Consider the following 27,591-nt stretch of genomic DNA (forward strand, 5'->3'; position numbering starts at 1 on the left):
TACCCACACGCCGAGTACGCTGCTCTCCTCCAATCAGGAGCAGGTCCTACAGTTTATTGGTTGAACTGGAGGCAGCTGTGTAGAAGCTGTTTACTCCTCTCTCAGCGCCATATTGTGGGAGAGCAGATGCGTAGAATAAGTCTTAATTCCAGTAACTTAGCCTAGTCTCAGTTGCTCCCCACACTATTGAGGAACAGTTTGTTGTTGCTGTTTCTTTATTTTTCAAATTTTTCTCTTTTTTTCTCATACAAAGCGTTGAACTCTTTACCTAGAATAGAGTGAACCCTCTATATATAAAGTTAAATGAACATAGATTTTAGTGAAAAACAGGACAAGGAACAGTAGAGGGAAAAGGAAGTGGGGTGGGGGAGTGGGTGGGAAGGCAGGTAAGTTGGGGAGAATTACTATGTTCCTAATGTTGTATTTATGAAATGCATACACATAAATTTAAAAAATAAACTAATCAGAAAGAAATGTCATAGGTTTTGCCCCTCATTCCACCATATGATTTCAGCAGTCTTCATTTTCACAGTAGCAAATTTCTAGGTTCATCTTGTGGGCCTCAAAATTCTGGAAAGAAAGCTCCAATTCAAAGGCAATTTATCTAAAGATACTTTATAATGAAACTAAGTTTTTGTCCATTTGAAATGTATAAGTTGTGTTATAACATAGTAGTGTCAAGTATAACCACTATCCTTGTAGTTGAACTTCCAGGATCAAGAAAGCATATTTAAATTGATTCCCATCCTTATTGGTGGGGCATAGCTAACTCAACTGTGAAAAGACACATTTCACAATTACCTTGGTGCTGATTACGTAGCCTGGGTCTCTGCCTTCTCCTCCTGCCCCACCCTCTGCCCTCACTCTATCCCCACCCCACATCAGCCTTCCAGTTTGGGGTGACTCTTTAGAGTAAAAGTGAAGAATTCAGGTGGCAGGCCCTGAGACTACTGTTGGATGTAGGTGTGCTTTGTCTGCACTCCAGTTTCTTTTGCTGTCTTAAATGATGCCTTCTCCAAGCCATCATCCTGTTTCCCCTGCTCCACTGCCACATTTGGCCAAAGCATAAATTGTGACCCCTCTGCTCCCCTCTGCAATTGGAATTCAGGTATTTCTATCTTTGTCCCCAACCTTTATCAAGGGGTGCTACTTTCCCTTCATCCTTCAAGGCCATTTGTGCACCATCACCACCCAGAACTCTGAAGTTGGAAAGTCTCTGACCCCTCTTGTTGAGTTTGGGGACCACATTCACTCACTGTCCACCAGCCCAGGAAAGGAAGGCCAGAGCCTCAGCTCTGCAACCTTCTGCTCTTGTTCTTATAGCTGACACATTCTTGCATCTCAGGTTCTGATAAGATGTCAAGAATGGCAGCAGCACATTTGCTCATATCTGCCCACTCCAAATCCTTGGTGGTTAAACCCAGGGAAAAGGCCATTTGGAGACATTGAAGCACACAGGAGCCACTGAATTGTTCTTTCCTGCAATTGCTTTTGCTTTTCAACACTGGAGATATTTTAAACAAGGCTCTCATTTGGTCATGCTTACAGTGCGTTGGATTTAGTTTGGAATCAGACAACTGGAACAAAAAGAACCATTAATCCGTGTACTTTGGTGTTGATGCATTGTTGATGCCTCTGAGTTGTCCACAGGGATTGAGAAAGAACTCAGCATTCATAGCACATTCCCAAGATTGGCAGGCTTGGTTCCCAGCATGTTGCTGCGTTTTCCCACTTTCCCTTCAGGACCACTAAAAGCTGAAATGTGGATGCATACTGAAATCAAAGCAAGTCATGCGTCCTAGAGGTTTTTGGTTTTTTTCCCCCTAAGTTTGCATTTGTGTAAGCAACTGCTTTTGAAACAGCAACTACCAAGTCTACGGAGCAATTGTTTCCATTCATCTTTTTTTTTTTTTTCTGGGGGAAACCTTAGTTCTGAAGAGGTAACACTGGTAATTCAGTTCTAAAGACATATCACTGGTAAAGTCTAACATAGTAGTATTCCATAAGCAGTCTTTTTATTGCCAGACCATTGCCTGAGTTTAGTATAATAAAGTGCATACTAATATTTAAAAATAAATAAATAAATGGCATTTCTGATTAATCACCCATGATAGAATATTCTGTTTAGCAACATTAAGAGACTAACAACAGACAAATTAGGCAGATGAAATTATTGCAATAGTGATCACTGTGACCCTGTTAGACAACTGTGGTGATGCTTAGGGAACACTTGACCACTTGATAGACAGAATCTGCTGTTGAGTTATGCTGTGTTGCATGACTAGAATATCATCTTATGTTTCTCTGACATCACACGCAAGAAGAAAACTTTTTCAGCACATAATGTGACTGAGGACAGCCTTTCAAAACCAATTTTTGATTCTACACAATGTCTGCTAACAAATATAAATATTTAATAAATGATTTATTTAAACCAAATCAGTTTCTGAATTCAAATTCATTTAACAATTTCCTTTATATACTTGCTGGAAGTTAAAAATCAATATCACTTGCTAGAGATGTAATTTTAAAAGTAAATGAAATGAAAATTCAATGAAAAATGGTACACATATTTACATATTTATATAAAGTAGTGAACCAAATCCATTTGTACTGTAGTACCTACTTCATACATGTTATGACACTCATAAATCTTTGCAATGATTTAGTATAAATATTGCTAGTCCTTTTGAATTTTTGCTTAGTTTTGACAGATTCAATATAGTTTAGATACAATTCTAAAAATATAATGATATTCCCTTTGTCCCTCCCCCTATTTTCCTTCTACCCTCCATACATCTCACTTTCTTTCTTGTTTTAGTTTTTGAAATAACAATTTAAAATTACATTACAGTAAAAAAGGCTTAATGATTCACCAAATGAGAATTTTAAAAAGTAAAAAGAAAAAAGAAACCTACCTTGGTAGGAATATAAGCAACAGCTATAAACAGTGATTGAATGGTAAATGACCATTTCATCCACATACAGCAAATTTTAAAGTAATCACAGACCTATTTCAGAAATCAAAATATTTCCTTTAGGTCTATTTCCTATTAGACTCAAAGAATGTGGGTATGTTTTTCACCATCATGCATAACCAGTATGGTAACACATGGGTATTTTGTGCAATACCATATAGAGAGCACAGATATGACCCGAGTATTTTGCCTCTGCAAGTGCCCTACTTCCTTAGCATTTTCTTCTGCTTGAGTTCTAATTCATTTTTTAAAAGAAATTGGTGTTTATTTTCCATCAACCTCATTTCCATTTCTGCTTCAGAGACTGTGAAGAGCAACTTAAGACCATGCAGTGGTTGATCCCAGCCGCTCAATGGCCTGAGAAGTGGGAGCTGCAGACCAGTCTTCAGTGGCAGGCTGAGCACTCTAGTCTTCAGTGGGGAATTGCTGAGTAGGCGCAGAGGGTACTTGCATGTTTACAGATCAGTCTGCAACCTTAGGATCAGTAGCCATGAATTCAGTGGGATAGTCCATTCATCCTGAAATTTTTCCTTGGTCACACCTTTTTCAGAAGTGGCCTGCTATTAGTTTTCAAGCTCTCCAGGATCTCTGTAGAAGTAGAGATTAGGGCCGGTGCTGCGGCTCAGTAGACTAATCCTCCGCCTGCGGCGCCGGCACACCGGGTTCTAGTCCCGGTTGGGGCACCAGATTCTATCCCGGTTGCCCCTCTTCCAGGCCAGCTTTCTGCTATGGCCCGGGAAGGCAGTGGAGGATGGCCCAAGTGCTTGGGCCCTGCACCCGCATGGGAGACCAGGAGAAGCACCTGGCTCCTGGCTTCGGATCAGTGCGGTGCGCCAGCCACAGCACACCGGGCGCAGCGGACACTGGGGGGTAAACCAACAAAAAAGGAAGACCTTTCTCTCTCTCTCACTGTCCACTCAGCCTGTCAAAAAAAAAAAAAAAAAAAAAAAAAGAAGAAGTAGAGATTAGGCATGACCTCCCACGGGTGTTCACAGAAGATGGCACCACGCATGTGCAGAGCCTCGTGGTATTCACCACATCAGACCCACTGAATGGCCTCCCTTGGTGTTGCAAGGATGGCAATGTCCGCATAGCGCAGAGAAGAGTCTGTTTTACACACAACAATGATAGGCAAGTTCACATAAGACGCCTCTGTGAGAGGCTGGTGGTCAGCACTGGGAGCAGTAACAACCACAAAACGTGGCTCCCAGAAGGGTCTGGTTAGTTGCAGGTGTAAAGTGGCCAGCAATAGGAGCAGCTCCGGTGGCAGCAGCAAACTTCCACACTGCACTCTGGTGGGTTCCTGCAATAAGGAATTTGAGGACATCTCCCTCCTTCATTTTCAGAGCTTAAGGACTCTGGACATTTTGAACACTTCCCTTTAAGTTATGCTGAGAATGAAGAACATGCTGTATGGATTCCATGGAGGGTAGCTGGGAAAAGCAAGTTCTACTTCTTATAATAAGCTCCATAACCTAGAGACTTCACACATATTTTCTGTAAACTACAATATCCTACATTTATTCTTCATTTTTATTTTGGCCATAGATTTTCAGTTCTTTTGGAATAGGAAAATATTTTTAAATCTCTGCAAATGGGAAAATAATTGATGCCTATACTTTTCTGCCTTTCCCCAAACTTAGTACATTATGAATAGGATTTCATAGCTGTAGAACTGTTTTTAAATTCATATGTGAATGTAAATAGCTTCTCACAGATGCAGCCAAATGTCATTGTGTCCAGCAAATGACCGGAATTACACATATTGGGAGACTTTCAAGTGATATTTGTGACATCAAGACAATGGAGAATTTTGTATTGAAAAAAAAATTATTACTGCTCTGTCTTCATTTCTGAATAGACTTTAAGAAAGAAAGTGTTTGCAAGATGATGTTATGGCATTTCATAGTGCTGTTTGTGACATCAGTTCTTTCCTCTTTCTCCCTAAAACTGTCCCAAATCACCTTGTTTTTTTAAAGATTTATTTATTTGGAAAGCAGAGTGATAGAGAGAAGATGAGACACACACACAGGGCACATGGGGCTTCCATCCACAAGTTCACTACTTCAAATGGCCACAACAGCCAGGTTCAGGTCAAAGCCATGAGCAAAGATGTACATCCCGGTGCCCACACAGGTGGCAGGGGCCTAAGTACTTAGCCCATCTTCAGCTCTTCCCCAGGAACATTAGCATGGGAGTCCTCTCCTCTCTCTCTCTCTCTCTCTCTCTCTCTTTCTCTCTCTCATATCTGTCTGTCTCTTTGATTATCTAATAATTCTTTGAAAGGATAATTATATAGGGACCAGCATTATGATACTTCCAACCACACAGATTCAACAAGTTGGGAAGACTCTAGATCATCTTCTTTTTCAGGAGATTTGGATCTTATTCTGACCTACTCAACCATATTTTTACACTTCCAAGATTAAATCACATCACATATTTGTTTTTAACTTTCAAAATATTTTCAAATTAAATCCTAGGGTAATAAAAAATCTTACATATTTTCTAATTACTCAAAATATGGCTGCTTGCAAATCTATGTATGTCATTGCCAACCTAACAGAGAAGTCATGTGGAGAAAGAGAAGACATTTTTATTGAGATTTGATTGCACAACTAGATTCCCCATTATGGAAGTATATATGAAAATACTGCTAGAGAATGAAACCCTGAGTCCATACTGCTTTTGTCTGTACAGTAATTGCAATTCCCCCTGAAATAAACTTATGCTGGAAGGTACAGCCTCCCTCAATCCTTCCTTTACTGTCTGTGGCTGTTCCAACCCAACCATGGTAAAGATGAGAAGTTATGAGTACATATTATGGGCAACCTTTGCTGCACACTGATGCCCTATGGATCTTGGAGTATGTAGCCCTGTCCCTCAGTGTCACCAAGTTCCAGGGGGTTTGCTCATCACCTGCCCCACCCTCTGCCTGGATCCCCACTGAGGACTGAGGATCCCTCCTCTGAGAACCACTGTTAGGTCTCTTGGGACTCACGTACCTACAACACCATCCCCAATCCTTGCCCCATCTACACATGACTCACACTTCCCCTGGACACACCTTCCTCCCTTGTTCCAAGCACACCAAAAGGGCAAGCCACATGGGACAGTGCCATCCATCAATACAAACCTCCCTTCTTTCTCCTCACACCCACACATTAATTTCTGGGAAAATCAATCTGGAGACCTGTTGGTTGAGTGTCAGTGAGAAATAAAGAAGACTGTAGGAACATGCCACTCTTGGCAAAGGTCTGCCGGCAGAAAAGTGGACACTAATACACAGGAGCAATAATGGATACATGAAGCAGTGGGCATGCACACTGATCCGGTTTGTGTCATGCAGCTGAACCTTCCCTGCCTCTGAAGAGAAGGAATCTTGAGGTTCTCCTGAGTAAGAAAAGAAGCTTGCACAGAAAATTTTAATTTCCTTCCTAAAGTTGCTGTGATTTAGCACATAGTATTTGAATTCCCAAACTATCATGCACATTGTAACTTACAATTCCCTCCTTACAAAAGGAGCACCATTAGGCTCCTTTAATACAACACAGGAATGTATAACACTTACCTATGCCCCCAGGCCAAGCACAACTCTACAATTGATTTCCAGAGAGTAAGAAGATGTATGTGCCTGCTGATCCCTTTTTCTGTGAGATCTAGTCTTTATCAATTGACTCTTGTATTGTCAAAAAATAAATACTGTTGGGCTGGCACCCTGGCTCACTAGGCTAATCCTCTGCCTGCGGCGCCGGCACCCTGGGTTCTAGTTCCTGTTGGGGTGCCGGATTCTGTCCCGGTTGCTTCTCTTCCAGTCCAGCTCTCTGCTGTGGCCCGGGAAGGCAGTGGAGGATGGCCCAAGTGCTTGGGCCCTGCACCCGCATAGGAGACCAGGAGGAAGCACCTGGCTCCTGGCTTCGGATCAGTGCAGCGCCGGCCGTAGTGGCCACTTGGGGGGTGAATGAACGGAAAAAGGAAGACCTTTCTCTCCGTCTCTCTCTCACTGTCTAACTCTGCTTGTCAAAAACAAAAAAAAAAATACTGTTATCTGAAGTTTAATGTGAAGCTTTGAAAATAAAACATTTCATCAACAACAATATATATCGTGTCAGTCCTAGTGGCCCTTATACAAATGTCCTTTTTATCTAAAACACGAAAATCCCAAAGAAGAGGATAAAAAGGAGTTCTTATTTCCATTTTCATATATATGTAGCAGCATTTATTAATCATTGGGGATATTTTATGAAAATTATTTTATATTTTCCAAACTGTAGTTTATAATTCATAGTGTATTATGAGACTGATGTAACAAACAACAAATTGAAACTGATCTTAAGAGTATAAAAATTAACTGAAAATTTATCTCTGTAAAAAATAAGAATGGGAAAGGAAGAGGGAGGAGGAAGAAAGGCAGGAGTATGGGTGGGAGGGAGGTGGGGGGAAGAAGCATCATATTCCCAAATCTGTATATATTATATGCAAAGTTGTATTCCTTAAATAATATAAATTTTAAAAGCTATCAGCATGCACTGTACAGAGGATGTACATACAAACTGTACACATGCACAAACATACCTACACATATAAGTACTTATGAGCTTACTGGAATATATACAAAGTGTATTTTTCTTATGTACTGTAATAAGAAAGTTTGAATGTCATTACTTAAGAAGATATTAGTTAAATATCTGGTGGCTAGCAAGTAGATTAAGATATTATTACAATACAGTCTTTCTTATCCATAGTTTTCCACATAAATCTTGAAATAGTTCGCAATTATTTTTTTAAATGATTTATTTATTTATATTACAGGCAGAATTCCAGAGAGAAGTTGTAGAGACATAGAGAAAGAGGTCTTCCATCCTCTGTTCAGTCTCCAAATTGCCTCAATGGTTGGAGCAGGGCCAGACTGAAACCAGGAACCAGGAACTCTATGCAGGTCTCCCATGTGGGTGGCAGGAGCCCAGATATTTTGTCTATCTTCTGCTGCTTTCACAAGGTGCATCAGTGGGGAAGCAGATTGGAAGTGGAACAGCAAGGACACAAAACCTGTGCTTACATAGGATGCTGGCATTGCAGGCGGCAGCTTACCCTGTTGCCTCACAATGTCAGCCCCTCTTAGTTCAGTTTAACCTAATTGATTTTTACTGTGAGAATTTGACCTTCAGCAAATTCACTTATAATAGCTTAAGGTTATGAGAAAAACACCTGGCAAGTTATGTTTCACTATCTCTGTCAATGCTGAGATCATATCCTATTTTCTTTTTCTACAGAAGTGGATGTGCTTATGTATTATGATTCTGCATTTACCTGATTTTGCCTAGGTAGTTTTACTTTTGGAAATAGTGTATCTTTTTTACCAAAAAAATAACTCACTCTGGGATTTTTAAAGATTTGTTTTATTTATGTAGAGAAACATAGAGAGAGGAAGGAATGACAAGGGGGAGGGATATAAATTCTCAGAAATGACATAGAAGACATGAAGAACAAACCTGAAAATTTTAAAACTAGAAAATTCAATAATAAAATAAGAAGCTCAGTGGATATGCTCTAAAATAGAAGGGAGGTAGTGAATGAAACAAACTATGAAGTGAAAGATGCAGCAATATAAATTACCCAATCTAAACAACAGAGAAAAAAGTGCTGAAAAAAATAAATGAACAGAGCCTCAGAGATTTGTTATATAAAACAAAAGATCTAATTTTATCACATTGGAATCTCAGAAGCAGAGAGGAAGAGATGTTAGAAAGTCACTCCAAGATAATGACTGAAAACTTTTCAAAATTGCAAGAGATGAACCTCATGTTTGAGAAGCTGAGTGAAACACAAATGGAAGAAACTCAAAGAAATCCATACCAAAGTACATAATAATCAAATTTCTGAAGACTAAATGCCAAAGATAAAAATCTTGAGAATAACCAGAGAAAAACAAAGCCATGTATGACAGAAGGAGATGACAAAATATATATTTTAATTCTTAAAGAAAAGTGTTGTCCACCCAGATTCCTATACTGAAGTAAGACATCTTTCAGTGAAGCAGGAAACATCAAGATATTCTCAGGTAAAGGAAAAGTAAAAACAACATGCCAGCACCTACTTTACATGAATGGTCGAAGGAAGTTTTCCCAAATAGAAAGGAAAGCATAAAAGAAAGCAAATTGGAAATAAAGAAGTAAGAAACAAAGCAGTAAACAAAAGTGGGTAATTATAAGAGGATTTCTTTTCTCTTTAGATTTTTATAAATCATATATGATGATTGAAGCAAATTTTATTACATCAGATATTTTTAAATGTCTATGGAAAAATGTTTAAAATAATTATAAATAAAGAAATAAAAGAGACATGAAGGGAGGTAAGCTTTTCATATTACACTTGAACTGGTAAAATGATAGCATCAGTAGACTTTATTAGTTATGTATCCATGATTCAATATCCATATTAATGACCAAAATAGCAATGCAAAACTATCCTGACAAACAATATAGGTAAATTAAAAAAGGATCTTTGAAAAATTTATTTATTTATTTATTTATTTATTTGAAAGGCAGAGTTACAGGCAGAGAGGGAAAGACAAAGATTTTCTATTCCCCCCCCCGAAATGTCTGCAATACCTGGGGCAGACTTAAGCCAGAAGCTAGGAGCTTCTTCCAGGTCTCCTGCATGGATGGAGAGGCCCAAGCAGTTGGGCCACCTTCCATTGCTTTTCTAGTCAAATTAGCAGGAAACTGCATTGGAATTGGAGCAGCAAGACAGGAGTCAGCAACCATATGGGTTGCTGGCATCACAAGCCATGGCTTAATTGAGTGCACCACAATATCAGCCCCAGAATAGGAATCTTGGGATTGTAATTGAAACACAAAGGATTGTAAGAAGGGGAGGTTCCAAGATGGCGGAATAGGGAGGGAGCTCACTGATAGTACAGGAAAAGATATTTTAATTTAAGTGGAGATAATGTAGTCTCAGGGAAGAGTTAGGGAAAAAACTGCAGAGGAAACTCTTCCGAATTAGAGGGACACAGTGGATCTATGTGTAGGGCACAAGTGCCCACAGCTCGGGACCCCAGCTGCCGAGAGTCTCCTCTGCACCAGTGCTGGAAAGAGAGGTGAGGCAAAATTACAGTAGCCCGAGACACTGCAAAAAAGCGGCAGGAAGAGCCTAGAGGAAATGAGGCTTGAAGCCCTGTAGGGGAAAGTACACCAGCCTAACTAGAGGAAAGAAAAAAATAAAAGGAAAGTAGGGACACAATTCTCTCCACTCACCTTAAAAAGGCATGCGAGATAATAGAGAAGGTGCCATTTTGGACATATGTAAGAGCTGTGCCAGCTCGGGGCTGTGCTGATCCTCAGCCAAACAGAAAAACCTGAGTCTGGTGGGGAGTAATAACAGGGGAAAAAGACCTAGTGAATGTGTGGAGCTTATGAACCAGGACTGTGAAAAAAACTGAGAGTGGGTGGGAGAACTCACGCTGTGGATGGGACGTGAGTAGTCTTGGTGGCAGATGCCACAAGCTCGGGCAGCCTTGGCAACTTGGTGAGAGACATTGCAGGAGAATCTGAACTTATACTGAGGACTGAACAGATCCTTTGTGTGGTCCTTGGGACAGAGCAGATGAATATTATACCCACTGGGGCTAGCACTCAGGCACTGGTCTCCATTGAGGAGAAGAGCTCAGCTGAACAGAATTACTTCCCGTCGGATTAAAAGAGAGAGAGAGCGAGAGAGAGAGAGAAAAGATTTACCACGCCCAAACCTGGGTGTATCACCTTAGGCACACCCTTAACCCTGAAGAACTGAACAGAGCTCTCTGGCTACACCCACCACAAGCCTCTAGAGATTCACCTAAAGCAGACAGTCCACTTAATCTACAGTCATAGTACAACGACAAAAGCTGCCACAGCAAAAAAAAAATGAAGAAAACAAAAAATATATCCACAATGCCAAACAAAAAACGCAAAAACCAAGGAAACAAGAACAGGGAAGACATCATGACGCTCCCAAAAAAACATTACATTCCAATACAAGATTATGAAGATGATGAGACAGAAGAAATGCAAGAAATGGAACTCAAAAAATTTATGATAAGAATATTTAGAAGTAAACGAAACAAATGCATTAACTACTGAAATCCATGCAGGACGTGACAGAAAATCTCTCTCGTGAAAATGAAATCTTAAGGAGGAAACAAAATGAAATGAGGAATTTAATAGAACATGAAATTGAGATATTGAAGAGAAATCAAAATCAAATGAGGAATAAAATAGAACACATAAAAAACACATTTGAGAGCTTTGAAAACAGAAAACAGAATTGGTGAAGCAGAAGACAGAATATCAGACTTAGAAGACAGAGCACAGCAAAGTATTTTGTCAAACCAAAGAAAAGAATAGGAAATTAGAAATCTAAAAAATATTGTTGAGAATCTACAGTATACTATTAGAATCCCAACATTCAGATCCTAGGAGTTCCTGAAGGCATGGAGAGAGAGAAAGTATTAGAAGGCATTTTTAGTGAGATAGAAGCAGAAAACTTTCCAAGTACAGGAAGCACATAGAACTCCCAATGAACATGACCAGAAGAGATCCTCGCCACGATACATTGTAATCACTCACCACAGTTAAACGTAAAGAAAAGATTCTCAAATGTGTAAAGAGAGAAACATCAGATTACGTTCAGAGGGTCTCCAATCAGACTCACAGCAGACTTATCAGAAACCCTACAGGCTAGGAGGGAATGTCAAGTTATAGCCCAAGTACTAAGAGAGAAAAACTGCCATACCCGAATATTATATCCTGCAAAGCTCTCATTTGTGAAAGAAAGTGAAATAAAGACGTTTCATGGCAAACAGAAATTGAAAAAATTTGTCACCACTTGTGCAGCCTTGCAAAAGATGCTTAAAGATGTGTTACACACAGAAACACAGCCATCAATATGAAAGAAGGTAAAGGAAGAAAACCTACCAGTAAAAGATCACAGGAAGTTCAAAGCATATATTAGAAATATCTTTGGAAAAATGGCAGGGCCATGTCACTACTTATCAATTCTCACATTGAATGTAAATGGCCTCAACACTCCAGTTAAAAGACATAGACTGGCTGAATGGATTAAAAACAAAACCCATCTATTTGCTGCTTACAAGAAACACATCTTTCCAACAAAGATGCATGCAGACTGAAAGCAAAAGGTTGGAAAAAGATATTCCATGCCAACAGATATGAAAAAAGAGCAGGCGTAGCCATCTTAATATCAGACAAAATAAACGTTAACACAAAAGCTGTTAAGAGAGACAAAGAGGGGCACTATATAATGACTAAGGGATCAATTCAACAGGAAGATGTAATGATTATCAATGTATATGCACCTAATTACAGGGCACTGGGTTATTTAAAAGATATGTTAAGGAACTTAAAGGGAGACTTAGACTCCAATACAATAGTACTGGGGGACTTGAATACTCCACTCTCAGAAATAGACAGATCAACTGGACAGAAGATTAACAAGGATACCACAGATTTAAATGACACTATAGCCCAAATGGGTCTCACAGATATCTACAGAACTTTTCATCCTACACTTAAAGAATGTACATTCTTCTCAGCAGTGCATGGAACCTACTCTAGGATTGACCATATACTAGGCCATAAAGAAATCTCGGCAAAATCAAAAGTATTAGAATAATACCATGCAGCTTCTCAGACCATAAGGAATGAAGTTGGAAATTAGCAACTCAGGAATCCCTAAAGCATATGCAAACACATGGAGACTGAACAACATGCTCTGAATGAACACTAGGTCATAGATGAAAACAAAAGAGAAATCAAAAACTTTTTGGAAGTAAATGAAGATAACAACACAACATATCAAAACTTATGGGATACACAAAAAGCAGTGTTAAGAGGGAAGTTTATAGCAATAGGTGCCTACATCAAGAAATTGGAAAGGCACCAAATAAATGAGCTTTCAATGCATCTCAAGGATCTAGAAAATCTGCAGCAAACCAGACCCAAATCTAGTAGGAGAAGAGAAATAATTAAAATCAGAGAAGAAATCAATAGGATTGAATCCAAAAAATCATTACAAAAAATCAGCCAAATGAAGAACTGTTTTTTTTTTTGAAAAAAATAAACAAAATTGACACACCATTGGACCAACTAACTAAAAAAAGAAAAGACCCAAATCAATGAAATCAGAGATGAAAAAGGAAACGTAACAATAGACACCCCAGAAATAAAAAGAATCATCAGAAATTACTGCAAGGACTTGTATGCCAGCAAACAGGGGAATCTATCAGAAATGGTTAGATTCCTGGATACATGCAACCTACCTAAATTGAACCAGGAAGACATAGAAAACCTAAGCAGACCCATAACTGAGACAGATTCTCAACATTAATAAAGGCCCACCCAAAAATGAAAAGCCCAGGACCAGATGGATTCACTGCTGAATTCTACCAGACATTTAAAGAAGAACTAACTCCAATTCTTCTCAAACTATTCAGAACAATCGAAAAAGACGGAATTCTCCCAAATTATTTCTATGAAGCCAGCATCACCTTAATCCCTTAGCTGGAAAAATATGAGGCATTGAAAGAAAATTATAGACCAATATCCCTGATGAACATAGATGCAAAAAACCTCAATAAAATTCTGGCCAATAGAATGCAATGATACATCAGAAAGATCATCCACCCAGACCAAGTGTGATTTATCCCTGGTATGCAGGGATGGTTCAATGTGCGCAAATCAATGTGATACACCACATTAACAGACTGCAGAAGAAAAACCATATGATTATCTCAATAGATGCAGAGAAAGTGTTTGATAAAATACAACACCCTTTCATGATGAAAACTCTAAGCAAACTGGGTATAGGAGGAACATTCCTCAATACAATCAAATCAATTTATGAAAAACCCACGGCCAGCATCCTACTGAATGGGGAAAAGTTGGAAGCATTTCCGCTGAGATCTGGTACCAGACAGGGATGCATACTCTCACCACCGCTATTTAATATAGTTCTGAAAGTTTTTGCCAGAGCTATTAGGTAAGAAATTAAAGGGATACAAATTGGGAAGGAAGAACTCAAACTATCCCTCTTTGCAGATGATATGATTCTTTATTTAGGGAATCCAAAGAACTCTACTAAGAGACTACTGGAACTCATAGAAGAGTTTGGCAAAGTAGCAGGGTATAAAATCAATGCACAAAAACAATCAGCTTTTGCATACACAAGCGATGCCACGGCTGAGGAAGAACTTCTAAGATCAATCCCATTCACAATAGCTACAAAAACAATCAAATACCTTGGAATAAACTTAACCAAGGATGTTAAAGATCTCTACAATGAAAATTAAAAAATATTAAAAAAAGAAATAGAAGAGGATGCCAAAAAGTGGAAAATTCTTCCATGTTCATGGATTGGAAGAATATATATATCACTAAAATGTCCATTCTCCCAAAAGCATTTTATAGATTCAATGTGATACCAATAAAAATACCAAAGACATTCTTCTCCGATCTGGAAAAAATAATGCTGAAATTTACATGGAGACACAGGAGACCTCGAATAGCTAAATCAATCTTGTACAACAACAAAAAAAAGCTGGAGGCATCACAATACCAGATTTCAGGACATACAACAGGGCAGTTGTAATCAAAACAGCATGGTACTGGTACAGAAACAGATGGATAAACGAATGGAACAGAATAGAAACACCAGAAATCAATCCAAACATCTACAGCCAACTTATATTTGATCAAGGATCCAAAACCAATTCCTGGAGTAAGGACAGTCTATTCAATAAATGGTGCTGGGAAAACTGGATTTCCACTTGCAGAAGCATGAAGCAAGACGCCTACCTTACACCTTACACAAAAATCCATGCAACATGGATTAAAGACTTAAATCTACAACCCGACACCATCAAATTATTGGAGAACATTGGAGAAATCCTGCAAGATAAATGCACCGGCAAACACTTCTTGGTAAAGACCCCAGAGGCACACTCAGTCAAAGCCAAAATTAACTATTGCGATCACATCAAATTGAGAAGTTTCTGTACTGTAAAAGAAACAGTCAGGAAAGTGAAGAGGCAACTGACATAATGGGAAAAATATTTGCAAACTATGGAGCAGATAAAGGGTTAATAACCAGAATCTACAAAGAGATGAAGAAACTCCAAAACAACAAATCAAACAACCCACTCAAGAGATGAGCCAAGGACCTCAATAGACATTTTTCAAAAGAGGAAGTCCAAATGGCCAACAGACACATGAAAAAATGTTCAAGATCACTAGCAATCAGGGAAATGCAAATCAAAACCACAGTGAGGTTTTACCTTACCCCGGTTAGAATGGCTCCCATGCAGAAATCTACCAACAACAGATGCTGGTGAGGATGTGGGGAAAAAGGGACACTAACCCACTGTTGGTGGGAATGCAAACTGGTAAAGCCACTCTGAAAGTCAATTTGGAGATTCCCCATAAACCTGAATATAGCCCTACCACATGACCCAGCCATCCCACTCCTAGGTGTCGCTCCCCCTCTTCGTGGAGGAACGACACTAAACCCTGCCTAGGCTTCATATCCGAGTCACGGCACCATTATGTCACTCCCCCTCTTCGTGGAGGAACGACACTAAACCCTGCCTAGGCTTCATATCTGAGTCACGGCACCATTATGTCGCTCCCCCTCTTCATGGAGGAACGACACAGGACCCTGCGCTGTTCTTTCGTCTGCTCGGCCCTCCCCGGGTTTGCTGCTGGTTCTTCCCGGGTTGGCTACTGACCCTTCCACCTCCGTGGAAGGGCAGTTCCCCCTGGCCACATTCCCCACTTCCGCAGGGGAGCGGCACACCGCCGGCCGGCTCTCTCGGGGGCTGCACAGGTGTTCCCCTTAGATGTTCCCCTTAGATGTTCCTGGTGCATGCCGTCTCTCTCCTCCTTTATAGTCCTCCTCCGCCAATCCTAACTCGGCTGCCCACACGCCGAGTACGCTGCTCTCCTCCAATCAGGAGTAGGTCCTACAGTTTATTGGCTGAACTGGAGGCAGTTGTGTAGAAGCTGTTTTCTCCTCTCCCAGCGCCATATTGTGGGAGAGCAGATGCATAGAATAAGTCTTAATTCCAGTAACTTAGTCTAGTCCGAGTTGCTCCCCACACTAGGAATGTACCCAAAGAAATTAAATTGGCAAACAAAAAAGCTGTCTACACCTTAATGTTTATTGCAGCTCAATTCACAATAGCTAAGACCTGGAATCAACGCAAATGCCCATCAACAGAAGACTGGATAAAGAAATTATGGGACATGTACTCTATAGAATACTATACAGCAGTCAAAAGCAATGAAATCCGGTCATTTGCAACAAAATGGAGGAATCTGGAACACATCATGCTGAGTGAAATAAGCCAGTCCCAGAGGGAGAAATGTCATGTGTTCTCTCTGATCGGTGACAACTAAATGAGCACCAAAAAGGAAACCTGTTGAAGTGAAATGGACACTATGAGAAACAGTGACTTGATCAGCCCTTGTCCTGACTGTTGAGGAACAACTTAATACTTTATTCCTTTTCGTATCTTTTTGTCCTACTTAATACTATTGGTTGAACTCGGTAATTAACACACAATTATTCTTAGGTGTTTAAATTTAACTGAAAAGTGATTTCTGTTAAATATAAGAGTGGGAATAACAGAAGGAGATGTACTGTTTGGGACATGCTCAATCTGACTTACCCCAAACGGTGCTGTTAGAAACGTGCCAGGGGTTCCAATTCAATCCCATCAAGGTGGCATGTACCAATGCCATCTCACTAGTCAAAGTGATCAATTTCAGTTCACAACTGATTATACTGATAGGTCTAAGAGTCAAAGAGATCGCATAAACAAGACTAGTGTCTGCTAATACTAACTGATAGAATAAAAAAGGGAGAGAATGATCCAACATGGGAAGCAGGATACACAGCAGACTCATAGAATGGTAGATGTCCCAAACAGCACTCTGGCCACAGAATCAGCCCTTAAGGCATTCGGATCTGGCTGAAGAGCCCATGAGAGTATTTTAGGCATGGAAATTCAAGACACTCTGGCAAAAAAAAAAAAAAAAAAAAACCCTAAATGGAAGATCTCTGTGAGTGAGATCCCAGTGGAAAGAACAGGGCATCAAAGAAAGAAGGAGGTAACTTTCTCTGAAGGGAGAGGTGAACTTCCACTTTTACTATGACCCTGTCAGAATAAGATCGAAGTCAGCGAACTCAAAAGGCTTCCATAGCCTTTTCAACTCATGACAAGAGCCTAGCGAGATTACTGATGCCATAAACAAGAGTGTCAATTCGTTAAGTCAACAACAGGAGTCACTGTGTACTTACTCCTCATGTGGGATCTCTGTCCTTAATGTGTTGTTCAATGTGATTTAATGCTATAACGAGTATTCAAACTGTATTTTACACTTTATGTTCTGTGTGGATGCAAACTGTTGAAATTTTTACTTAATATATACTAAATCGATCTTCTGTATATAAAGATAAGTGAAAATCAATCTTGATGTGAATGAAATGGGAGAGGGAGCGGGAGATGGGAGAGTTGCGGGTGGGAGGGAATTTATGGGGGCGGGGGGAAAGCCATTTTAATCCATAAGTTGTACTTTGGAAATTTATATTTGCTAAATAAAAGTTAAAAAGAAGAGAAAGCACTGAGGCTAAAAGAAGTGAGTTATTGACAGATATGGTAGCACAGCAGGGTGCAGGAAACCTTCTCTTGCTTTTGCAGACCTAAAGGTCTTTAATCCCTGAGCATCAGGCCTAGCTCAAACAAAAAACTGATCCTCCCTTCTGCATTCCTTAATATCAGCATTACTAATTTCAAAACCCTGTGCAGGAAAAGTAACCTACCTACAGATTTTTAAGTGAGAATGATAAATTGGCAGAGAATCCCTGACTATAACTACTTTTGACATATTTGCAATGTTCCAGTCGCCAAAGTTTTCTTATGGGCTACTTCATTTCTTTCAGGGATGGGGAGGGAATAAGGTGGTAATAATATAGATAGATAAATAGATAGATAGATATAGATATAGATATAGATATAGATATAGATATAGATCCCTGGAACCTTATATGACATTAGGGAAGTGCAATAGTTTTGTCATAGAGAAATCATTTGTTTGGGAAAAAAATCCTGTATGTGATCTGACAATGCTATTATAAATATCAGGAATATAGGAAGGAGTTTAGGAGATACCATATGTAGCTTTCAAAACAGGTAGGGTCTCTGGCCAAAAGCCACATAATGTTAATCAAGATGGGAGTGAAACCCATTTACCCATGCTCCTTTTGTGTTTCTTCCAATAGATGAGAATAAACATTTGGGAAAATGTTGAAAGTTCAGAAAGTACAGAATGATGAAGAATGTAAGAAAATTAGTGTTCAGAGACTGAGTGTGTTATGCAATAATTTGTCATGAGATATTAGGAGAGGTAGAAAAAGTGATTTATTTGCTTTTATGCCTTGTCTCTCAAACCATATGTCTTAAAAAAAATCAGTTGATAATTTCATATCATGGCGGGGGCTTTTTCTACCATGTGAATTTTTACAAACATGAGGATATGAACTGAAAGGCAATGCCTCAACCAGTGGCCCTAAACAATGTGTCATGAATTGTCAGGATAAGAATCACTATGAGCTCTGGGCCAGCGCCGCGGCTCACTAGGCTAATCCTCCTCCTTACAGCGCTGGCACACGGGTTCTAGTCCAGGTCGGGGCACCGGATTCTGTCCCGGTTGCCCCTCTTCCAGGCCAGCTCTCTGCTGTGTCCAGGGAGCACAGTGGAGGATAGCCCAAGTCCTTGGGCCCTGCACCCCATGGGAGACCAGGAGAAGTAGTTGGCTCCTGCCATCGGATCAGCGTGGTGCACCGGCCACAGCATGCCGGCTGCGGCGGCCACTGGAGGGTGAACCAACGGCAAAAGGAAGACCTTTCTCTCTGTCTCTCTCTCTCACTGCCCACTCTGCCTGTCAAAAAAATAAATAAATAAAAGAATCACTATAAGCTCTGTAAAAAATGCACAAACATGTACACACATACACATGTGCACTTCCAAAGTTACGAACACTGTCTGATATGATATGTGTAACATTCATGGACTTTTTGCATATACTAACCTAGCAATAGGTGCCCAAGGATTCTTAAAGTAGCACATTCTATCCTTACCATCAAATTAGTAAGGCTTTATCTTTATACACCAAAATAAAGTTATATTTTAACTTCATTTTTCCATTAACTTTTTTGAAATTCTCACTTATTTGTATTTATAGTTTATAGTCTTCTTCATGAGATTCAGTAAATTTGGAATTGCACTAGCAATCACAATGTTGTGATAGTCTTTAAGTGAATACAGAAAGTGCCAATTATAAGACCTAGGAGACTGGAAATCACTGTTTGTAGATTTTTTTTATACTAAAGCAATAAACCCTATTTGAAGAGAAAGAAAAGTGCACAGCTGGTAGGATTTTAGAGAAAGCATGAAAGGTGTCATTCTCATTGCTAACAGATGGGACCATATTCTATAATTTTTTATTGATTTGGAATCTAGACCTATAAAATACAAACTCTAATCCATGTCGCTCCAAATGATTGAATCACCATATCACATAGGAATATTAGACTTTCCCAAACTCCTTCCTATTCAAGTATTACTGATATTGTCAGTAACATTTAATCACATATTATCTTTTATATGTTAATACACAAAAGTGCTTTCTTATAAAAAATCACCTAATGTTTAATTTTTTAAAATAAATATGAACTTAGGAATGTTTGGTAAGGGGGCTGGACAAAAAATTCTCACACTGAATTCAACTCTAGGCATTAAGTTTTACGTTGGAGTATCAGACACAATTTCTGGTGTTTGAAAATTTAGGTTCAAGGTCATATTTATTTAACTCAAAGTTTTTAAGGTTGTGACTAAGTCAAGATAATAAGTAAAAAAAGTTATAGTGAATTGGATCAGGAAAGAGCTGAGTCAAAGGTTACCCAATATTTCCTAATTTTCTTGGATTTCACTCCTAATTACAAAGAATATCATTTAAACTCCATGAGTCTTTCAGACATATATTTTTATTTACTTGAAGGACTTGAAAGAAAAATTAATATGTAGCCTTCAGTATCCAGAAATGTAAGTAAAAACGTGAAAAATTAATCATGAGTAAATATGGAAATGCTGTGAAATGTCATAATGTTGGTCTCAGTCATCAATAAAATATTTCTAGAAATCCAAAAAAAGATTTATTTATTTATTTTGAAAATCAAAGTTACTTGAGGGTGTCAGGAGAGAGAGATATCTTCCATCTGTTGGCTCACTCCACAGATGGCCACAAATGCCAGCACTGGGCCAGGCTGAAGCTAAAAGCCAAGAACTTCATCTACATCTCCCACATGAGTAGCATGGGCCCAAACCCTTTAGTCATCTTCTACTGCTTTTCCAGGACATTAGCTCCTTGCTAATGTGGAGTGTCCTGGACACAAACCAGCACCCAAATGGGATGCCAGTATCTCAGACAGTGGCTTTACCTGCTATGCTACAATGCCAGTCCCAAAAATCTGTTACTTAATTTTGACAAATTTGTAAGCTTTCCTTCTGTTATTAATTTCTGGTTTTTATTCCACTGTAGTCAGAAAATAATCTTGGCATTATTTCAATCTTCCTGGATTTGTTGAGTTTTCTTTTGTGACCTAACATGTGATGAAACCTGAAGCAGGTTCCATGTGCATTTGGGAAGAATGTGCATACTGCTGTTGTTTGGAGGAATGTTCTGTAAATGAATGTTATGTCTATTTGATTTATGTTGTTCTAGCTCTTCATTCTCTTCATTTCCTTATTGACGTTCCACTTGGGTAATTCATAATCAAAAGGAGAGTATTGAAGGCTCCTGCTATTATTTTTTCCCATCTATTTTTATTTTGTTGTGTCAATGTTTGTTTTATATAATTGAGTTGTCTGATGTCATGTGCATATATAAGCACTATATTTTTCCACAATATTGACCACTTTATGGTTACATAATATCAATCCTTCTTCTGTCAAAATCCTTGAATAAATGCCCAATTTTGTCTCTTTTAAGTATCTTCACCACCGCTTCCTGTGATTATAATTTCCATGGAGTACCTTTTTACGTTCCTTCACTTTTTTTCTATGTGTGTCCTTAGACCCAAAGTGAGTTTCTTGTAAGCAGTATATAGTTCAGTCTTTCGTTTTAAACCATTCAGCCATTCTATATCTTTAAGTGGTGAGTTTTAGCCATTTACTTTTAGAGTCACATAATCATCTCTCTGTGTATCTCCATTTCTACTTAAAAAGGACATATTAGATTAAAGGCTCATCTAACTCCAATATTACCTGGTTTTAACTTAAATAATTCTGCCAGTAACAATCCTGTTTCCAAATAAGGTCATATTCTGAGGAACTAGGGGTTAACACTTCAATATAGCTTCTTTTTTAAGATTTATTTTATCTGAAAGACAGAGTTACAGAGAGAGGTAGAGACAGAGAGAGACAGAGGTCTTCCATCTGCTAGTTCAGCTCTGCAGTGGCTGGACCTGTGCTGATGATCTGAAGCCAGGAGCTAGGAGCTTCTTTTAGATCTCCTACACAGGTACAGGGGCCCAGCACTCGGGTTATCCTCTGCGGCGTTCCCAGGCACATTAGCAGGTAGCTGGAATGGAAGTGGAACTGCCAGGACTAGAACTGGTGCCCACATAGTATGCTGGTGCCACAGGCTAGGGCTTTTACTCACTGTGCCACAGCGCTGCCCCCTCAATATATCTTCTTATGGGAATAAAATTCAACACATTATAACAGTTATTGCCCTGTTTTCATTTACTAAGAAAAAAAGCTGTTTCCCCTAAAATAGAGTGTCAGTTTTTTCTAGCGTTTAAAGAGCACAGAGAAAAACAAAATTTTAGGCTGTATAACAACATCTGAAAGGTTTCGTGATTATTAATTTTGTTTACATTAACTTAAGAATCCAGCATCTAAAAATATTATAAAACTTGTAAAAATTTTGCTCAAATTTTCTCACTTTAAGTGGGGCGCTTCGAAAGCTATTTTTTAAAAGGAGCTTATAAATCCATTGTTGTCGGTTAATATGTTAACACAAAAGTAGAAATTGGCTTTCTCTTTCTTAACATGACAATAAAAGTGTTTAGCCTTCTCTTAACAATTAGTATTCAAGGGTTCTTTTTAAAGTCTCCACTCATTTATTCTTTTTTTCTATTTTATTTTAAGTAATTATGCAAGTTCCATGCTCCAAGCCTTCTTCTTCCTCCTCCAATTCCAACTCTTAATTTTTAAAAAGATCTACTTCAAGATTACTTTTTGATCATAAAAATAACCCTACACTAAGTAAAATAGTTCAACAAATATACAAAGAAAAGAAAAACACTTTTCCTTAACAGAAGAGACAAGGACTGTAAATAATCATCAACTCTCAAAATGTCCATTTCACTCTAATACATTACATTGTAGGTGCTTTATTAGTTACCATTGATCAGGGAACACATATGATATCTGTGTTTTTCACTAAGTGTAGTGGTTTCCAGGTGCATCTATTTTTGTTGCAAAGAAAGCATTTCAATTTTTTTACAGGTAAGTAGTACTCCATATACATAATATGTTATATATATAATTATGATATATATCATACATACATATATGTATATACATCATACTTTATTCAGTCTTCAGTTGAGGGACATCTGGGCTGATTCCTTATCTTAGCTATTGTGAATAGAGCTGCAATTAATTATTTCATATGCTGATATCTTGATTGGGTAAATTCCCAGGAGTGGGATAGCTGGTTCATATGGTAGGTCTATATTCAGATTTCTGAGGTATCTCCATACTGTCTTCCACAGTGGCTATACTAGTTTACATTCCCACCAACAGTGGACTAGGGTACCTTTTTCCCCACATTCTCACCAGCGTTTGTTGTTTGTTGATTTCTGTATGAAAGCCATTCTAACTGGAGTGAGGCAAAACCACATTGTGGTTTTGATTTGCATTTCCCTGAAGCCCAGTGACCCTGAGCATTTTTTCGAGAGTCTATTGGCCATTTGAATTTCCTCTCTTGAAAAATGCCTGTTCTAATCTTTTACCTTGGAATGTTTGTTTTGTTGTTGAATTTCTTGAGATCATTGCAGATTCTGGATATTAACCCTTTATCAGTTGTGTCGTTTGCAAATATTTCCGCCCATTCTGTTGTATTTTATCAAGTGTTTTCTCTGTATCTAGTGAGATAACCATATATTTTTGTTCTTCAGTTTGTTAATGTGATGTATCGCATTTATTGATTTGCAAATGTTGAAAAATCCCTGCATACCAGAGATAAATCCTACTTGATCTGGGTGAATCTTCTTTCTGATGTGTTCTTGGATTTGTTTTTTTTATTTATTTTTTTTATTTTTGACAGGCAGAGTGGACAGTGAGAGACAGAGAGAAAGGTCTTCCTTTTGCCGTTGGTTCACCCTCCAATGGCTGCCATGGCCGGTGCGCTGCGGCCAGCGCATCCCGCTGATCCGAAGCCAGGAGCCAAGTGCTTTTCCTGATCTCCCATGCGGGTGCAGGGCCCAAGGACTTGGGCCATCCTCCACTGCACTCCCGGGCCATAGCAGAGAGCTGGCCTGGAAGATGGGCAACCTGGACAGAATCTAGCGCCCCGACCAGGACTAAAACCTGGTGTGCCAACGTTTTCTTGGATTTTATTAGCTAATATTTTATTGAGGATTTTTGCATCTATTTTATCAAGAATAATGGTAAATATCTCAATTCATAAGGTGAATGGCTATAATCAATAAATGTTGACTATGTTGCATGAAAAAAAAAGAATAATGGTAAATAGTTCTATTTCTATGTTGTATCTTTTTCTAGTTCAGGAATTAAAGTAATGCAGGCTTCATAGAAGGAGTTTGGAGGGAATTCCTCCCTTTCAATTATTTTGAATAGCTTGAGAAGAATTGGAATTAGTTCTTCCTTAAATGTCTGATAGAATTCAGCAGTGAAGTCAGCCAGTCCTGTGCTTTTCTTTGTTGAGAAGGTCTTTATTACTGATTCCAGCTCCATCTTGGTTATTGGTTTGTTTAGATTTTTCATGTATTCATGACTCAATTTTGGTAGGTTGTATGTGTCCAGGTATCTATCCATTCTTTCTAGGTTTCCCAATTTGTTGGCATACAACTCTTTGTAGTAATTCATTATGGTTCTTTTTATATCTGTTGTTACATTTCCTTTTTCATCTCTAATTTTACTGAGTTTAGTGTTCTCCCTCATTTTCTTTTGGTTTGTTGGGCCAATGGTGTATAAATTTTGCTTCTTTTTTCAAAAAAAAACAACTCTTCATTTCATTGGGGTGTTTGTATTGTTTTTTTAATTTCAGCTTTATTTCTTCTCTAATTTTAATAATTTCTTTCTTTCTGCTAATTTGGGGTTTGGTTTGTTGTTTTTCTAGGTCTTTGAGATGCATCAACAGCTCATTTATTTGGTACCTTTCTAATTTCTTAATGTAGGCACCAATTGCTATGAATTTCACTCTTAACACTGCTTTAGCTGTATCTCATATGTTTTGTCACCTTCATTCATTTCCAGACATTTCTTGATTTCCCTATTTCTTCTATGACCCATTCTTCATTCAGGAACATGTTGTTCAGTCTTCGTGTATTTGCATATGTTCTAGAGTTTTTTGAGTTGTTGATTTCCTGCTTCATTTCATCGATGTCAGAGAAGATGCATGGTATGATTTCATTTTTTTGAAGTTACTGATAGTTGCATTAAGGCCCTGCATATGATCTATCCTAGAGAAAGTCCATGCATTCATGCATTGATAAGAAGAATGTGTATTCTGTTACTGTAGGGTGAAAAGTTCTGTAGATATCAGTTAGGTCCATTTGGTCCATAGTGCTGATTAGCTCTGTTTTTTCTTTGTTGATTTTCTGTCTAGTTGCTCGGTCTGTTGATGAAAGTGGAGTGTTGAATTCCACTCTTATTGTATCATTGGTGTGTATATCTCCCTTTGGATCCATTAACATTTCTTTTAAATAGCCAGGTGCCCTGCAATTTGGTACATACACATTTATAATAGTTACATCTTCCTATTTAATTAATCCCTTAATCATTGCATAATGCCCTTCTTTATCTCTTTTTATAGATTTTGTGTTAAAATATATTTTGTCTGCTCTTAGAATTGCTACACCTGCTCTTTTTTCCTTTCCATTAACACACAATAACTTTTCCATCCTATGACTTTCTATCTGTGTCTATCCTTGTTGGTGAGGTATGTTTCTTGTAGGCAGAAAATAGACGGGTCTTGTTTGTTGACCCATTTGGCCAATTTGTACCTTTTAATTGGAGAATTTATGCCATTTGTATTCAAGGTTACTAATGATAAGTAACAAGTTGGCCCTGCCACTTTTCAATAAATATTCCTATTGTTTATTTTGGATTTCCTCCGGACTTTTACTGGTAGATTTTGTGCCTTCACTTTCTTTCATAATAATGGCTGTCTTTCTGTATTTCTGTGTGTAGTGCACCCTTAAGAATCTTTTGTAAGGCTGGATGAGTAGCAACAAATTCTTTAAATTTATGACCAAATTTTAAAAAGCACTTTCTGGAAATTGATGCATGGTCAAATACACATAATGAACAAAGGCTTATGCAATGTTGCTCCGGATGAGTAGGATGAGATAAGACCCTATGATGCATATTACCCATATCAACTTAACCCGGTCAACAAGTTTAATTGTTCTGTACATGACACTCCCCCAGAAATGTCTCAACAGATATGTTTCCTGAATAGTTTTAAGGTTTTGCTGAAGTGGAGGAAGTTTCTTGTCATCACCAATGAAATGATTGTATCATCAGGGTAGCACCTTCATGAATGGATTTAGTGCCTTATGAATGAAGCCTCAAAAGATGCCTTGCTCTTATTGCCTTGTGATGATACAGTGAGAAGGCATCATTTATGAACAATGACTACGTCTCCCCCAGAAACTGTATTTTTTCAGGACCTTCATCTTGGATTTCCTACATGACAGTATGGTTGAGGCCTTTTCGAGATAGAAAAAAAATATATCCTGGGAATGGAATGTCACCATTATCTACTTGTTTGTAACTGTTTTATCTTCCACCTGACAGAACAGAGTGACAGGGCTAGCCAATGTCAGACGGTGTACAGCTCAGAATGTGTGGGGAAGAAGTATTAGGTATTAAGAGACACTAAATATTATCATTAACATTGTGAGCATGTTCAATGTTTTGTCAATTCTTATAGCCTCCATGTAGCATTAAGACAAAAATGTGTGTAACCATATATGGGGGACAAAGAACCTGACATTAAGGAAATGCCCCTCTTTGTTCAGGCTCAGTCTTTTTGAATATGAATCCAACTGAGTGTTAATCCAGAGTAATAATAATAACAATATTATTATATTTATATGCAATATACATTATATTTACATAATATATGATATATAATATTATATTTATTATTATTATTATTAAAGGCCTTGGTGTCTCATCTCTGTTCATGAATCCCACTACAACATGACTATAAGAAATACATTTCTGAGGTTTAAAAGCCACCCAGATTATTGTGCTTTGTCATAACAACCCACACACATTAAGACATGATTCAATATCCAGAAACACCAGAATTCATTACATAGTTGCCTAGTTGGTTTGAATGTATTCTCAAAATTTAGGTCTTGCCAATGTGGTAACAACATGAGAGGAGGCCTTTAAGAGGTGATTATGCTGTGAGGGCGCTTTGCTCATGAATGGTATTAGGTGCCTTTACAAAAGAGTTTGATGGAGGGAGGTCTTTCTCTCTTGCCCTATAGCTTCTGCTGTGTGAGGATGAAGTAAAAAGGCCATAAGTAGTTGCCAGTGCTTTTATCTTTAACTTCTCAGACTCCAGAATTGTATGAAATAAACTTTAAAGATTGTCCAGTCCCAGAATTTCTGTTATAGAAGCAAAAACGACTTAATGAAATGATGATGATGAAAATAGTTCTGCCTATTAATTTGGAATGTGTTATTGCTATTATTTTAATTCTTTAAATTCTTTATTTTCTGATGGATATATGAGGAATCTCTTCATTCTCTTCATCAATTTACATCTTGTCCACATTTTATTAAACTGTTTTTATAAACTGAAATGAAACAGTTTATAATGGTATCCGATTGTCACTGAACTAGGAGAATCCAAAAACATTCTTAATGGGCAATGTAGCTATTTATATGAATTCCATAAAAACATTTATTCTTTCTACACGTGTGTAATTAGAAAAATCAGTTAGACAACCAGAGTATTACTTAAAATTTTCATGAGAAATTTGGGTTCTCCTTCAGTGCAATGCTGAGCATGCTGTCATTGACTGATTTTATATTGGCTCGACTCTTCTACAACACTGTGGGCTATGGATTAACTTGAAGACAAACTCACAAGAATGCGAATGATTCTTATCTGAGAGAAATAAAATAATTCCTGGACATTTCCATGCAAATGAATTTTATGTGATAAAGTTATGAAAATTAAAAATACAATTGATTAACATCATGTAGGATAACCTCATATGA

The 27,591-nt window shown here is 38.3% G+C and overlaps 1 pseudogene; it reads right to left on the bottom strand.

The window, feature by feature from the left end:
* Nucleotides 1-3,296: 3,296 nt before the first annotated feature.
* Nucleotides 3,297-27,591, bottom strand: part of LOC103351840 (small ribosomal subunit protein uS2B pseudogene) — a 42,293-nt pseudogene continuing 17,998 nt past the window's right edge.

This window comes from Oryctolagus cuniculus, chromosome X (assembly GCF_051225735.1).
Source record: "Oryctolagus cuniculus isolate XC-2025 breed Fujian yellow rabbit chromosome X, ASM5122573v1, whole genome shotgun sequence".
Taxonomy (NCBI): Eukaryota; Metazoa; Chordata; class Mammalia; order Lagomorpha; family Leporidae; genus Oryctolagus; species Oryctolagus cuniculus.